Source organism: Ambystoma mexicanum, chromosome 5p, assembly GCF_040938575.1.
Source record: "Ambystoma mexicanum isolate Mex_15411 chromosome 5p, UKY_AmexF1_1, whole genome shotgun sequence".
In the NCBI taxonomy this organism is placed as follows: Eukaryota; Metazoa; Chordata; class Amphibia; order Caudata; family Ambystomatidae; genus Ambystoma; species Ambystoma mexicanum.
Window position 1 is genome coordinate 684,304,426 of NC_090930.1, and position 16,481 is coordinate 684,320,906.

The following is a 16,481-nucleotide window of genomic DNA, read 5'->3' on the forward strand; positions in this document are numbered from 1 at the left end:
CAAAATTCAGCACACAACCATGTCGGGAATCTCCATCCCCCCACAATTTGACACAGCACCATGGCAGGAATCTCCATCCCCCAGAATTCGGCACACAACCATGTTGGGAATCGCCACCCCCCCCCACCAATTTGACACAGCACCATGCCAGGAATCTCCATCCCCCAAAATGTGGCACACCACATGCCAGGAATCTCCATCCCCCATAATTTGTTAGAGCAGCAGGCCGGGAATCTCCATCCCGCCACAATTTGGCACACATAATGCCAGGAATCTTCATCCCTCACAAATTGACACAGCATATGCCGGGAATCTCCATCCCCCACAATGTGCACCAACCACTTCCACACATTGATCTCATCACCACCCGTAGGCAATTTGAGCATTAAAACTTGGCAACCAAGAGTTCAACACTTCCATTGAGTCCATTTTTTTTTTACTTACAAAGTCCTTTGTAGTGATTTTCCTGTGGAAAAATAATTTGTTAATAAAAACAGTGCAAAAACAACTTCCCATTAAAAACATCTCGTCTTCACATTTATCACATTTACCACCAGTAAAACATGTCGCCATGCCAGTACTCTCCATCCACCACCATTTGCACACGCCCACTTCCACACAGTAATCTCATCACCCCACCAAGGCAAATTGAGCATCAAAATTTTGCAAACAAGAGTAATACACTTCAATTGAGTCCAAAATATTTAAGCTGCAAAGTCCTCCAAAGTGAAATAACTTGTGAAAATAACAATTCATTAACAACAGTGCAAAAATGTCCTTTAATATTGCAAAACAACTTTTCACAGAGGCCATGACACCACACACACTAATCATGCCGAAACCAAGGCCTCAGAATGCAACACTTGTAATATTCAAAATTTCATGTGGTTCTGCAACTCTCCTAGGACCTCATCCAAATAAGCAAATCTCTCTGCAACGTCAGTCAGCTGCTTCTCCGATACCCTGGACAGCGTCACATTAACAGCCTTCTGCCCAGTATCAAGAAAATCTCTCAAAGTATCATCCAGCCAGTCATATTCTGACAAAATACATCCATGTTTCATCACCGGAGTATACGTCTGTTCCTCTGCCCCGACTGTTTCAACTGTGACTTCTCCATTTTGTTGCGGCAAAGTCATCTCCGATCGTGAAGACCTTTCACTTCTGCTTACAGTTCCTTTATTTTCTGCTAGCATGTTCTGCTCTCTGTAAGCGGATTCAATTCAACACTACAGCTAAGTCAATACCTAGTCTGGGATGCTGATGGAAACCCTTATTTATATATTTTTATGGCAAGTTATAATCTGGATGATGAACCCTTGTATAACACCCGTCTCTTAGAATCCCCCTTGGCCCTACTGAGCCAAGAAGTAGGCTTGTTTTGCAAATTTAAAAGGTTTATTTGAAAAATTAAACAATATATATATATCACACTTTTATAATACTTAGACATATGATGTGGGTCCACAATGGGTAATGTTACAGTGGTACACTTGATTACTTAGGAGTAGTATAGAGGATGAGGTAGCTGAAAATGCTTGATGGTTTCAAGGAAATGCAAGGTGGAATGAAATGCAGTACAGAAATAACTTGATATGATTTTAGCAAAAGATAATATAATCACTTTTTCTCTGGCAATTCACCCCCCCTATGCAATGTAAGAAATGGAAGGAGGAGCACATAGTTCTCAGTAATGCAATCAAATACAATACGAAATTCAGTTCCCCCCAGCAAGCTTAGAGGAAAACAGGTAGAAGTTTGAAACATAGGCGAATTACTTTAATGTGGTTTGCAAGGAAGTGAAAAGGTGCCAAAATTGCTTTTAATTCCCTCTAGAGGTTCAGGGTAGGCGATGGCTACTTTATATTAGTTCAGGCTCACTTTAGCAATGCTCTATGAGTAACTAGCAGGTTAAACGAATTTTAGCAAAGGAAAGCAAGGAGCTGCTGACTTTTACACGTGGCTGAAATTGTGCAAAATGTCAAATCGCGGCAAATTTAATTGCGCACGTTGAGCGTAATTACGGAGGCCCTATAAGGAGTAGCAAATCGGTTCTAGGTTCAAAAGCCTAGAATCATAGCTTTAAGATAAGTTAAATTTCGCTCCTAGCACAAACGGTTCCGGAGATATGGACGATTCCGTGAAAGTAGTTTTTTCGGATTTGAAATTTTAAAGCTCAGAGTGACAGATGACAGTTTTAAAGATGACAGAATGACACGATTCGATGAGGCAGTTCTAATAGGCTAAAATAGTTTGGATTAGATTATTTTAAACTAAGAAATTGGTTTTGCACAGTGAGTACTCACACTATATTTTTGAAATAAGCCGTCAAAGTCTGGTCAGGTTGGACGAGACTCCCGGCGGGTGGTTCTGAACAGCGGTCTGGTCTCTGGTTCTGCTCTCAGCACTGCACAGTTCTGGTCTCTCTGGATCTCTGGTCTCTCTGGATCTCTGGTCTCTGGAGGTTGATGGATTTGAAGTCCGGAGTCTCCCGGCAAAGCGTCCCGCAAGAAAGTGGAAAGTGAATCTCCTGTCTGGCTTCCAGTGGCTCTTTTTATGTCTTTAGAAAGTGGGTGTGTGCGTTGGTCATAACTAAACCTGCCCCTCTCACTTATCATTGGCCAATTCATCCTCTCTCCCTTGATTGGGGGAAGGAAATGTGAGCCAGAGTGATGCTGTAGGTTGTATGGTCAGAGGAACCTCCCCTTGTCAGATTGCACACAAATCTATTTCTGACCCACACACATATTTATCTATGTACCATTTTTCTCATATTATAGGTCCAGTTAACATATTTTCTGTAGCACCAAACCATCCGATCCCTGTCTTTGTACGATGTCGTGTCCACTGATGACAGAATTCTCCCCTTTTCATCCAGATAATGCCTCTAAACCTTTCCAGATTTTACACAAATGTTCACCAGGGATATGGGTTTCATATGATAAAGTGTCAGATTTTTAACATACATACATTTGGAGTAACAACCTTTTTTCCGCTACTATCCCCAAGAACATCCCACAGGGTCCTAACACCTTTTAAAATGTGCACGGAAAAATCCCAAGAATAATGATATTATTTATATCATTTTGACAGGTCCGTACTATGAATTATCTATCTTTTTAAAATTATGCCCTGGTGAAAAAGGGGTGTGGCTTCCCACATCACATGGTGGAATAACTGGTTTATCCACTTCCCCGAAGCTCAGCTTGCTAGCAGAGGCACTGCCCCTCCCACTTTCCCCCAAGAGGAAGCCATTTTATGACCGTACCTCTCCCTTAATTCAATCAACAGGGCCATGTGATCTCCTTTTGGTGGGGCCAGCATGATGCAGCCAGGCCTGGGAAGAGTTGTTGAGCCAGTTCAACTCCTTTCGGGGGTAGTTGTCAGGCAGAATTCAGCTAAATGTCACTTTAGTTCCCAGTTTTCTACATTCAAATCCAATTTACATGCAGCTATTTTTTATATATACATTAAATAATTACTTCCTTCAAGTCATTTCAGAATATAGTTTTACATTGTATCCACCTCTTAGCAAGTCTTTCCTTGGCCTGGTTTCGGTTCATTTGTTCAGTTTTAAACAAAAGTCTGGTGGTTTTAAAACGCTGGCTTTCTGATAGTGGTGAGCACCGGTACTGCATCCATTTTTGACATTAAGAAAATTAATTCCCCACAGTTCTGGGTTGCTTTTGGCAATCAGCATTGCATTCCCAATGGTTTCAGGCTACTGTGTGTGTAGCCCAATGGTGGTTTTAGGCGGTGCCCTCCTGTGTTCACAACATAGGCAAAAATGGGTGGCAGCCTATTCTTCATGTTTTCCCTGTGCACTCTCTGGGGAGTTCTGGCCATCATGATGTTTTCCATGCCAGTACTGCACAGTTTTATGGTAGGGCTTGGTTGCATGGGTAAAAACATCCCACATCTCGCATACCGCCCTCTGTTACGTGTAATACACTCGATGAGGTAACAGTCATTCACGTGACCCACATACGGCTCCTTCACGCTCCACAACGTCATCACTCTTCCGGTCACTTCTATGGCCTGCAGTTCATTATATCTTTTCTCTGGGCTCACATCCCAATCGACTTGCCTCAACACAGCTTGTGATTCGGCCTTGTAAAGTGACCGGTAGTTAGGCATTGTTGTTGGACAGGTTGACCGCACCACCCATAACTGCCTGATTACGCCCCACTTATGGGTTCTTAACTTATCCATATGGAATAATATTGTTTCACGATCCAAAGCCATATCTTACAATCCCTGCAGAACAGCTTTTGTTAATCAGCTGTTGCTCTCCTTTTCTTTTTTTTTTTTTTTTTTTTTTTTTTTATAATGTTTTGTTTGATTTTACAAACTTTTCATTTTCATTTCTTCATAAAAAAGAATAAAAATAAATAAAAAAAAAAGGGAAAAAAAAAAGAAATATAAAAATACGACAAAAGAAACTAGACAAAGTGACATTATGAAGTAGGAGCATCATAGAATCCTTGTTTCTGTTTCCTTCGTTCGTTTCAAATGTCATTTGTTAATAGCTATCCAGAATTTAATAATTGTTAAAATTAACTTTTGATCTTGACCTCTTAGCAGATTGTCCCATCTTTCTTTGGTTGTTAATTCTTTCTTTGATATATCAAAATAGTCTCTGTGTAGAGATCTTTGGTCTTTCAAGGCCGTGCAAATCATAACCAAATGAAATAAAGTTTCTTTGTTGGTTGCAATTTTACAAAAACGGCAAGATGATGTTATTTTGTTTGTTTTATCAATCATAGCTTGATACTCTTGTGTTGGTAGGATATTCAGCCTAAATCGGAAGAACAGGTCACGGATATGACAATCCGGGAAGATGTTTAGATAGGCAGGTAATTCGTGTAAGGCTCTTGTTTCTGTTTGGCATTTTAGATGTCTTTTGTATTGGGCTTGATCACCGATGGTTTGGATCCAGTCGTTCGTCTGAATTTTACGTTTGGCATATTGAGGTCTATTGATTAACATTTCTTCAAATATATCGCCAGCTTGCATTTCCGTTTTGATTTTAGAACTCCATTTTGTTAGTGCTGTGATGTGAAAAGCGTTTTTTTTTTCTCTCAATATTTCTAATGACGGGATCTTATCTTTTGTGATTATTTTTCTAAGAAGGTCCATTTGCTTCCATAGAACGATGGATTTAATGGATTGGAGAGCTAGTTCGAATCGTATTCTTGCCATAGGAAAAGACTTTGGAAGGGATAGGGTTTTTCTCCAAAACAGCGCTTCATATCTAGTCCAATTAATGGATTCATAGTTGATGAGGGATTCAGAAGCATACGATAGAACAGGAATTACTTTTTGTTTGTACAAGGCTATTATTGGTCTAAAAGAATATGTGCCATACTTCCTATGGAAGAAGCTGCCTTGTCTGGCCAGAGATCTGGCTTTGTCCTCTAGATAATTTTTCCATTCCTGTTCATTTGCAGAGGAGTTGATCATCGCACCCAAGTATTTCATCGACGTTGTCATGGCGATCTCATTTCCATCTAAGAGTATTTTTAGGCTGGGTTTATGGGTTTTCTGTGGGGCGAGTCTCATCGTCCTTGTTTTGTTACAATTAATCACTAGATCGTTCTCCTGCATGAATTCTTGGGTTTTATCTAGAGATTTTTGTAAGCCCGCTATAGTCTTGTCCAGAATGATGATGTCATCAGCATAAATTAAAGTCTGAACAGTTTCGTTGTTGATTTTAGGAGGATTCGCTACTGAGTTTTGAATTTGTTTGCTAAAGTCAAATGTATACAAATTATACAAGCACGCAGCCAAAGGGCATCCTTGTTTCAGGCCATTAGAGGTTTGAATTGGAGAAGTAACTGTACCGTCGTTCGTTAGGCGAACTCTAACAGAGGTATTTGAATAGAGTTGCTTGATGGGGTGCAAGATTGAGTCTGGGCAACCCCAGGCTGTCAGTTTGGACCATAGCTTTGACCTGTTCACTGAATCAAAGGCCATTTTTAAATCTATGAAGATTACATAAATTTGATGTTTTTTTTGTATTGCCTCATGTTTAATCAGGTTCAGGAGTAGTAAGTTCACATTTGTTCCAACTTTCTTGATAAAGCCAGTTTGTCTTTGGTCTCGTTTGGCGTTTTCTATTGCCCAATTAGTGAGTTTTATAACAAGATATCCTGCGAATAATTTGCCCAAGGGATCCAACAGGGCTATGGGTCTATAATTTGCAGGGGATTTGCGGTCTCCATTTTTGTAGATGGGAATCAAAACAGCAGAAGTCCAACTTTGCGGAATTTGTTTCGTTTTTTCTATCAGTTGGAGGAGATGAAAAAAGAAGGCTGCCCATTCTTGCGGGTTTGCTTTAAGGGTAGCGTTAGATAGACCGTCAGGTCCCGGTGCTCTGGAAGGGTTCAACTCCATGATGGTGATTCTTATATCCTCCACATCCCAGTTGAGATTCCAAGGTTCTTTATTTTGCATTTTATTAGTTAGAGACACATTTGGATAGGTGTTGTACAAGGTTGTAAAATGCTTTGTCCATTCTTGAGCTTCGACTTCTTGGATCATAGCGGTTACTTTGGAAGCAGGATTGAGCAGAGTCCAAAAGTTCCTTGAGTTTTGGTCTTTTAGAGCTGCTAAAATTGCTTCAGCGTCATTCTGTTTAGTTAGAGCTTTAATTGTTTTAATTGAATTAGAGTATTTTTGTTTTTCTTTTTTTATTTTGATCTCAAAGTCAGGTTCTTTCAATTTTTTTAATAGTCTGATTTGTTTTTGAAGCTTCTTTTTCTTCTGGGCAATTTCAAGATTGAATTGATGCTTATGACAGACAATAGGATGGTGTTTTTTATGTGATGGATGATGGTATTTCTCGAGAATCCAACTATAGTTAAGTTTTGCATGATCATGCAGTGTAGAATCTTTAAAAGTTGACAATAAGTCAGGTATTTGATGGTTTTTAATGCGAATTCTATTGAGAGCATTATTAATCTCGAGAGGTGGCAAAATTATTCGTGGATATTTTAAAGTTGCTGAGTCCCATGTGATTCTTATTTGGTGGTGATCGCTGGAAGTTTGAGGAATGTTTTCAGTAGAAGTTATTAGAGTTCTCAGGCCTTCTGAAGAAAAAATGTAGTCAATAATAGAATTTGTGTTGTTACAGGACCATGTTGGAATCGGGATTCCTTTATTGTCCACTGCAGGGTCGATTAATGTGATGTTACGAATCGATAATTCTTTTACCCATTTTTTGGCTCTCTCTGATAATGCATTTCTGTCCAGTTTTTGGCCTTGTTTGTCAAATAAATGGAAGTTGAAATCCCCTACAATTAAAAAGACTGTTCCATGGTTGAGTGAGACTAAATTATCGATTTCGTCCAGTATGGATTCCAGGAATTTATGGTCGTTCATTGCTGACGGATTCCAGTATATATTGAAAATAGTGATGTAGTTATTATCCTTACATTGATCTTGGTCTGTAAATAAAGTTGAAATAAGAATGGTCACAAGCTGAGCCCAGGGATGGATGTTCTTTCTCATTATAATTTTCCAAGATGGATTGATTTTCACTAGGATCATCATACCTGAGGCTGGTCGTCCAAGTTGAGAGGAGATTGCAGGGTTAGATAATGTAATAAACCCTTCGCAAACTACCTCCTCTTTCAGCCAGGTTTCTTGTAAACATATTATCTCAGTTTCATAAAGCACAGATGATCCTTCATTAAAAAGATGTTTATGACCTCGAGTGTTCCACGAGCATAGTGAAATCACGCTCGGTTGTGTTGGATTTCTTGTTGATTGTTATAAGTATGTTTTCTTGGTCGCGAACCGATGATCGTTGTATAGTACATTTGTGTCGAGGGACCGTTCTAGATCTCTCCATCGCCCGCGTTTCTTTGTAAATTCATTTCGATCAAAAAATGCATTTTCCTCAGTATATTTTAAGGTTTTGTTGTAGACATTTGTTTTATTATGACGATAGGAGTCCATTATCGCAAGTTTGTGGGTGTATTTGTTCAAAGCCAAAAGGCTTGATACAGTAATTTCTTTAGCTTCGAATCCCAGAATTTCCAATTGTTGTTTAGTAGACAATACACGATTCATAAGTTTTTCGGAATAGAAGTCTATCTGTACAGAGTCCATTTTGTTTTTATTAGGAAATAGAATTACTTCTATATCTCGCGATTTGATATCCGCTGTTTGTGGAATAGCATTTAGGAGGCGTAATACATTTGCTCTATTCAATATTACAGCCTCATCATTACTTGCTGCACAGGAAGCTAGAGAAATTCTGAAAGCAAGAGACCTTGTTTTCCAGTTAAGAAAGGTCGGTCTAATCAGTGGAGGGTCCGGTTGAGCTGAGAGAGACATGTTGTTACTTGGTTTTTGGTTCACTTCTGACTGCGACCCTGTGTCATCTTCAGACACTTCTGAGTATTCTAAAGAGATGATAGAGGAGTGCTGAGAGGTGTAACTCAAGTCCGCAGAATCAAAAGAAGATTCTTTACATTCGTCTAGCACAAGAAAGATCTCGTCTTGTGGATCTATAGAGCTGAGCGTCTTATGTGTCATAACTTCAGGAGTTGTAACGTCATCAGAGTTATTCTCGCCATCGATTACTGATGCAGTGATTTTATTAGAGGCATCTTGATTTATAACTGTCAGTAGTGCATCTAGTGGTTCCGATTGCATTTTATCCGTATCTTTATTGGATGAGGTTGGTCCAGTATCACTTGACGTAGAGGCAGCAACATCTGGCAGGCTGCTAGAGTTAACCTTTTTTTGTTTTTCCCTTCCGGTCTTGATTGTGTTTTCTTGCACGGATTTTTGTACAATTTGCATTTTTCTTAAAAAGGCCCGTGAGCCCGTTTGGAGTTTTTTTGTGAGTTTCTTTTTGTTTGTTTTTGGAAGAGGTGATATTCCCACTGAGCCTCGTTTAGTCAAATCAAAAATGTCAAAAGGGATACATGCCGGCGGTTCAGAGTTAGGAGTAGGCATCATATGATTTGGATTTATTGTACCGCTGTTGATTGAATGTACTTCAAGATCGGGCCGTTGTTCTGTTTTTGGACCGTCAGTTTGTACAGTGTTATCAATAGTTTGAGATTGTTTTGCTAGACCTGCAGAAAGGGGCAGCACTAGCGATTGTTTCTTTATTTTTTCATCTAACATTCTTTTTGTAATGGTGGAAACAGTCTCCATTAGATTTTGTTTATCGGCACGATCTTGTCTTGCGATTTCGGCCAGTCGACTTTGCCATATACGCGATGTTTCTGCTTCATGATTTAGACGTTCTTGGATAGTTCCAATAAAACTTTCTAAATACGTTTGCTTGGTCATAATCATTGCCAATAAGGTGGCTTGATCTTTGGTAGAATCTACCATTGCTTCTTGTAATTTTAAAAAGGGGATCATAGCTATAGAAAGTACAGCGACTAACGAGTTTTGTAGTTCCAACATCGTCGTAGGTAGTCTGTTTGGTTGGTCTTGAAAGTCGTCTGTTCCTTCAGACATCTTAGGGGGTAAGAACGGATCATGCTCTATATTATCTTGAATGGTCTTTGGAGAAGTTTTTATATGTGCATAGAGACCCTTAGGGACAATTGGGGTCGAAGTGTTTATTTTTGGAGCTATTGTTGGATTCTGATTATCTCCGAAAATGTCTTCTCTTTTTTGTTGGGAATCCATGATTGCATTGATTTCAGTTATATCAAGCGATAATCGTGCAGTACGAACTGAGAGAGGTTGTGGTTTGTCATTGACAGTCGTTTTGTTTAATAAATAAGAAGATTGCCATTGTTGTTTTGCAAGTTTCGCTCGATCCCTAAGGGTTTGTGAATGACTGGAGTCGTCAAAAATAGTATTACTTTGCACTTCCGCAGGTTGAAAACGCGGAGGTGGCGGCAAGAGAGAATCCGGCTCGATATTCTGGATTAACTGTATTGCTGGCATTATATTTCCAGGGGATTGTTGAGGTGCTGTTAAATGCTGGGCCTGCTGATCTGCTTGCTGTAATTCAGACGCCAAGTATACATGCGGAGTGGAAGATAAAATCGGGGTTCGTTGCCCTTTTGTATCAGTTTTGGTAGGACCATTATTAACCAAGGATAGCGTTTCATCCAGTTTGCCTTGGAGGCGAGTTCGAGGTTTGATGGGCTCCATTTTAGGGGGTATATCACTCAATGAGGAGAATAACAGTGGGATAAGAAATAATATATGGAGCGTGCACTTACCGCACACAGCCGCAAACAGCCAACAACAGCCGCGCCCTTTACTCCACTGCGGGCTTCACGCCGCAAGGGCCGCTGGGTGCAGCTTTTATGGGTCTTCCTGGAGGTGTGGTCAAAAAAGGGTCACGTGACTCCGGTCACGTGACAGGCCAGGAAGAGAAGGTGCTCGCTTCAACTACTAACGGCTCCAGCCGTTAGACTGACGCGAATCGGAGCAAGTCGCGGTTGCAGGTAAGGAAAGATCACAGCAGCAGCCGCACAGCCAACAACAGCCGCGCCCTTTACTCCACTGCGGGCTTCACGCCGCAAGGGCCGCTGGGTGCAGCTTTTATGGGTCTTCCTGGAGGTGTGGTCAAAAAAGGGTCACGTGACTCCGGTCACGTGACAGGCCAGGAAGAGAAGGTGCTCGCTTCAACTACTAACGGCTCCAGCCGTTAGACTGACGCGAATCGGAGCAAGTCGCGGTTGCAGGTAAGGAAAAATCACAGCAGCAGCCGCACAGCCAACAACAGCCGCGCCCTTTACTCCACTGCGGGCTCTCCTTTTCGTCCTTCACCTCTGACTTACATCTCAATCTCTCTTCCTATCTTACTGCCATTAAAAACTGGATGTCATCTCACTATCTCTCTCTTAACACTGATAAGACTGAAGTTTTGTTCTTTCCTTCTAACACACTTCCTCCTCCCTCTCCCCCGCCTTCTATTTAATTTCCCCCTTCTAATCTTCCTATTTCCAACCATGCTCGTAATCTTGGCATTTACTTTGACTCTTCCCTCTCCTTTACTCACTCCTCATATCTCCCTCACCTCTCGGGCATGTCACTACCATCTCTTTAACATCCCTAAAGTCTGTCCCTCTCTCACCTTCCATGCTACCAAAACTTTTAATCTCCTCTCTCATCTTTTCTTGCCTTTTCTATTGTTCTTCTCTTTTCTTAGGTCTCCCCGCTTCCCATCTTGCCACCCCTCAAATCCCTTTACCACTCCGCCATCCACACCCTCTGTCTTCTCTCCCCTTACGACTCCATTTCCAACTCACTTTATCACTTAGGATGGCTTCCTTTCCACTCCAACTTAAATTTCACTTCCTTTGTCTTGTCTTTAAATCTCTTCACGACCTTGCTCCTCCTTACCTCTCGTCTCTTCTCTCATTCTACACCGCCTCACTCTCTTTGTTCTGCTGATCTCTTCTTACTCTCTGTTCCCCTGCCCCCTTGTGCCTCCTCTCGTTTCCGCTGTTTTCAGCTCCTTGCCCCCTTACACTGGAACTCCCTACCTTTTTCTATCCGTTCCTCCCTCACCTATTCCTTCTTCCGCTCCTTATTGAAATCACTCCTTCTTCATTCCCCTCCCTGACACCCTTCCCACTCTCACCCTTCTCTCCCTCCCTCTAGTTCCCTTCTCTTTGTTCTCTTTATCTTCCCCTTCTCTCCTAAATCCTACTTCCTCCTACTGCTCAATGTACTCACCACTCTCTCTCCCTCTTCCCTCCTTCCCCACCCCCTTCCTCTCCTTTCCCTTCTCATATGCAAATTGTTCTACATGCTGATTTTCTGGTTTGATTCATGTATACTGTTATTACTTCTACTGTTCCATGTTTAATGTGTTCTTGTTTTTAACTGTAAAGCACCTTGGACTAAGGCGCTATATAAAACAATAAATACAAATACAAATACAAATTGCGGGCATAAGGCACGCAAAAACCTGGAAAGGGCTAAAGTGACCTACAAGAGCTATGCAGATAAACGGAGACAAGAAGCCCCCAAATACATGGTAGGAGACAAGGTGTGGTTTTCTACACAGAACACCAAGATGGTGGATGCTCGTAAACTCATGCCACGATTCATTGGACCATATGTGATTATTAAATGTATATCAGATACAGCTGTGAAGTTGAAGTTGCCTGGAACATTAAAGATACATCCTGTATTTCATGTATCTCTGATTAAACCTGCAGTGGTTGGTGCACACACTAAGAAGCCACAGGACATCGTGAATGATGGGGGAGAGGAATATGAAGTGCAGAGAACCTTGCATTCAAGAAAGCGTCAACAATGTTTGTGGTACCTGGTGGAATGGGTAGGTTATGAACCACAGGATCTCTCCTAGGACCCGGCACAGGCAGTGTATGCGTCCAGACTGGTAAAACAGTTTCATAAGAGATACTCAGATATACTTGGCCCTGGGAGAGGGGGTACTGTAAGAGTCTGTGGGGCTGTCTGCGGGTATAACCATTTTGTCTTGGCTAACAAGCCATGGCGTTGGAGGTCTTTGGGGTCGCAAATTGCATGGGGACTACAAGCCCCATGATGCTTGCCGGCACTTGCAGGTTGTGTGTGCCACCAGAGGTACTAATAAGCTGCACCTGCCCATGCCTGGTTGCTGATAGTTGATGAACATTGCAGGAGGGTGTGGCAGTGAGCCCAGGGACCTGAAGCCCAGACGTCATGTTGAACTTGGAAAACTAAAGTGCTGCGGCAAAGCGGTGAGCTGTGGAACTTAGAGCTGGCGGTGCAGCGGTGAGACAAGGTACCAGCGACGGCGGCGCTCAGTTGACTTTGTTGCGACAAACTCCCAGGTATGCCAGGGGGCTAGTATGAGTTTGTGGACTCTCGGAAGGCCCAACACCTTCCACATGATAAACAGAGGACTCAGTCAACAGCAAGTTCAAACTGCGGTTTATTACAACTAAAACCAGCAGGGATCAGCACAGGGACAGAAGAAATCTGTAGACATCTCACCTTCTCCTGGCTTGCTGGCCAGTTTTGATACAAAAAGTCTTCACTGCTCAGTCACTACTTAGGCCTCTCTCCAAAAACCTATTGACATGTATGATTGGCCAGCAGGAGCCTAATAACCTATATGGTCACCTATATGTGTTATTCTACTGGCTCTTCCATGTCAGGTGACTGGCCAGGTCCATCCGCAAGTCACTATCTATGACAATGGTGCAGTGTGAGGGTCTTGCCTTTGGTTCTTGCCCTTTGCTACCCACACCTAGGATACTGAACTGTGGTTGGCTAGAGCTTACGTCCCCAGGCCTAGGATCTGCAAAGGTTCTCATCTCTTGGTGTACCTTTTCAAGGTAAAAAGAAGGACTATGTGTCTGCATTCTAACTTGTATGTACCGCCTTAGTCTATGAGAGTGCCCTATTGCCCAGTGCAACACTTGTCTCACATTGTAGCATCTTTGTTGCAGTCTTCTTTCTGGTAGCCTGAGATCGGCTCCCTTTCCCAGCGCTGGTTGCTGTCCATTGTCTGCGGCGGCCGGGTCACGTGTTTGGAGACATGGGCCTCATTCCGAGTTTGGAGGCAGCCATGGCTATTAGCGCCATGGCTACCTCCAAACTCGGGTCCGTGTCCGGTTTGGTTGAATGGGGACTTACCGGGACATTCCGACCTGTGCGGACCCGGTAAGTCCCCATTCAACCAACCATTCACCATTCCCATTTGAGCCCCCATAGGGCTCAATGGGAATGGAGAAAGCGCTAATTACGGGCCCGTTATTAGCGCCCTGGTCCCTTAGCGGGACCCGCAAAGGATGTGGGGTCAAACCACACGTCCTTTGCGGGTCCCGCTAAGGGAACTCCGAATTGGGCAGTAAGGGTTTACCGGCACCGGGTTCCTTACCGGTGACCGTTAACCCTTACCGCCCAACTTGGAATGAGGCCCAATGATTTTGAGCTGTGCAGCTCTGAATTATGAGGAATTATTTGTATTAACTGCAGCTGGTTCTTTTGTCATTCAGGGAATGGAATGTCATCCATATCTTGTGGCCTTGGCAGCGGGTCCTGTCTCACACGTTTTGCTCTTTGTCCAGCCTGAATTCAGCTCAGTGTGGCTTTTGCTGAGAGGCCTGTGGCCCGCTGTAATTTTCCTTAACCCTTATAATGCGGCTTCTACAGTGTGCGTGCTATATACTATACTATATACTATACTATATTCTCCATCTGTTAGTCCCACTTGGTTCTGTCAGGTCCAAAAGGTGCTCCTGTAGTTCCATAAGGTCACTTGCATATAAGCATCGGCAAGCTTTGCTGAGAATCTCTTGCATCTTGCAGTTTCTGCGTTGCTGCGTCTGGCTAATGGCAAAAATAATTAAAGCAATGACAGTATGTATATGTGTTGGTCTTCTAACTATAGAACTGTACGCTCGTGTTCTTCATGTATTCAAGTGTATGTTCATGTCCCGGAGTGCCAATGGCATGTCTGCTTCATGTCTATGGCTGCTAAGTCGTGGTGTCTCTAATGACGTCAGCAACATGGATTGTTAGCGTTTTAATCAAGACTGTCAATTGTGGTGTCTTTAGTTGCAGCCTGGGGCTCCTCGTCCACTCTGGGTAAATTTGTACCGCACCTGGTCTGTAGGGCTGGCTGCGGGGATAGCTCTCGACATACTTGTCAACCATCAGTCTGTTGGGAATAAGTCCAAAATAGAATGGGTGATTGTGGTGTTTCCTGACCTTCTTCCAGGTCATGAATTTGTAGGAGGGAGAGGTGGGGAAAGACTTCCCCATCCCTCTTCAGGACCCCCTCTGGTCGACCTGTTGACCACATCTTTTATGACAGTCCTGTTGCTCTGTGTGCCATATCTTTGTTATTCCTCCAAGGTGTCCATAATAGTTTGTGTGGTTGTGAAACGGCCAATGCATGTAACAGCACACTTCTTCGGGGTTACACCAGACCCCCCTGCCTTCATAGTACTGTTCGTCGTGCGGGTTGTCCAGCTTCATGGATTCAGTTAGGAATAGTTGACACTGTGCAATTTTTGATCTGAGCTTATCTCATTCTGCAGCAATCTCGACTTTTGTTCCCCCTATGTCAACATCAATAAGTAGCCTCTTCTGATGTTTTCTTGCACCTTGCCATGCAGATATTGATCCCGCACATGGATGCTGGTCGCAGCATGAGAGCTCCTGCTATCACCTTCAGTCCGTCTGACAGCCATGATGGCATCCATGACCATATGTACGCCAGCCAGCTCTTGTCCTTCCCCGTTTCCTGTGTTTCATCTTCCATTTTGGCATGCATCTGTGCCAGTTGTGACAGTGCGTCCGATAGAGTTCCGTAATTTTCGACATTGGCTGGTATGAATGTGCAACAGGAGCTTCCTATCTTTGTGCAAACTCCTCCTTCTATAGCTGTGAGGAGATCCAGGACATATATATTCTGGAGTGCCACCAACTTTGTTGCTCTGAGCTCTTCCTTTATGGCGTTGAACCCATTCACTGTAGAGTTAATCATTACCATCAGCTCCCAGCGATGGATCTGTAACCACTTGGTGGTCATGTATTACTGCACCAATGGTTTTATTGATGTAAAGAACATCTGTGTCCTGCTGAACAGCCTGTGCTCTACTGGGATCTCATCTAGTGCCGTTTCTGATGCTTCTGAGAAATAAATCCCTCCCCTCTTCACTCTTCTCAATCCTTCCCTGTTCTCCGTCTTCTCGGCCTTGGCTGTTGGTGCCACCTTGACCAACCTCTTCCTTCTCTTATTGTTGTTTATTTTTGGGAGTTCATCCTTTTTCAGTATTACCAATGAGGGCATGTTGATGTGTACCGATGAGCAAACTCCTCCCCATTCAGGTGGCAGCTTCTCATACGCTTTCGATCCTCAAGCCCAATAGTGATCCATCAGTACTGTTGTTCCCACCCTCATAGCTGCAAGTTGCTCAATTGTTTTGCAACCAAAGTTCTCACTAACTTCAACCTCACCATTATTCTGATAACACAGGACTGGTGTCTTCAATTGGACTATCAGCATCGGCACAGCCTCATTTTCCACCCATGTCAGTAATGTTGTGCTCGCATCTCATTCCTTTAGGGACTTGTCATTCTCTTCCTGAACCGTGTTCACTGATTACTGGGTCAGTGTCAGTGCTTTTCTTTCCACTACTCCATCCTGCCATCCCTTGTTAGTGTACACTCATCCATACACTAGTATCTGTGGACTTTCCCAGCAGCCAGGATCTCCTCCTATCTCCTTCACTCTTGTCCAGGGACATGGAAGTTTCTTCAATGTGATAGTCTTTGTTTCTCCCTTCTCAGGTCCGTCAGTTATGTACTGTATGGCTTCATCTAGCTGCCAATAATAGTTAATCATGTCTAACTTCTTAATGTAATTATCTTCATACAGGAATGTTCCTTTGGACATCCATCTCAATGTTGCTGACTTCCCTTGGAATCTTCCTCGTGTTTGCACTATTGCGAGATACATCAGGAATTGTGCTCTTGCTGCTGGTATTTCAGTTGCTAGTAATGTTCTAGAGGCACTCATA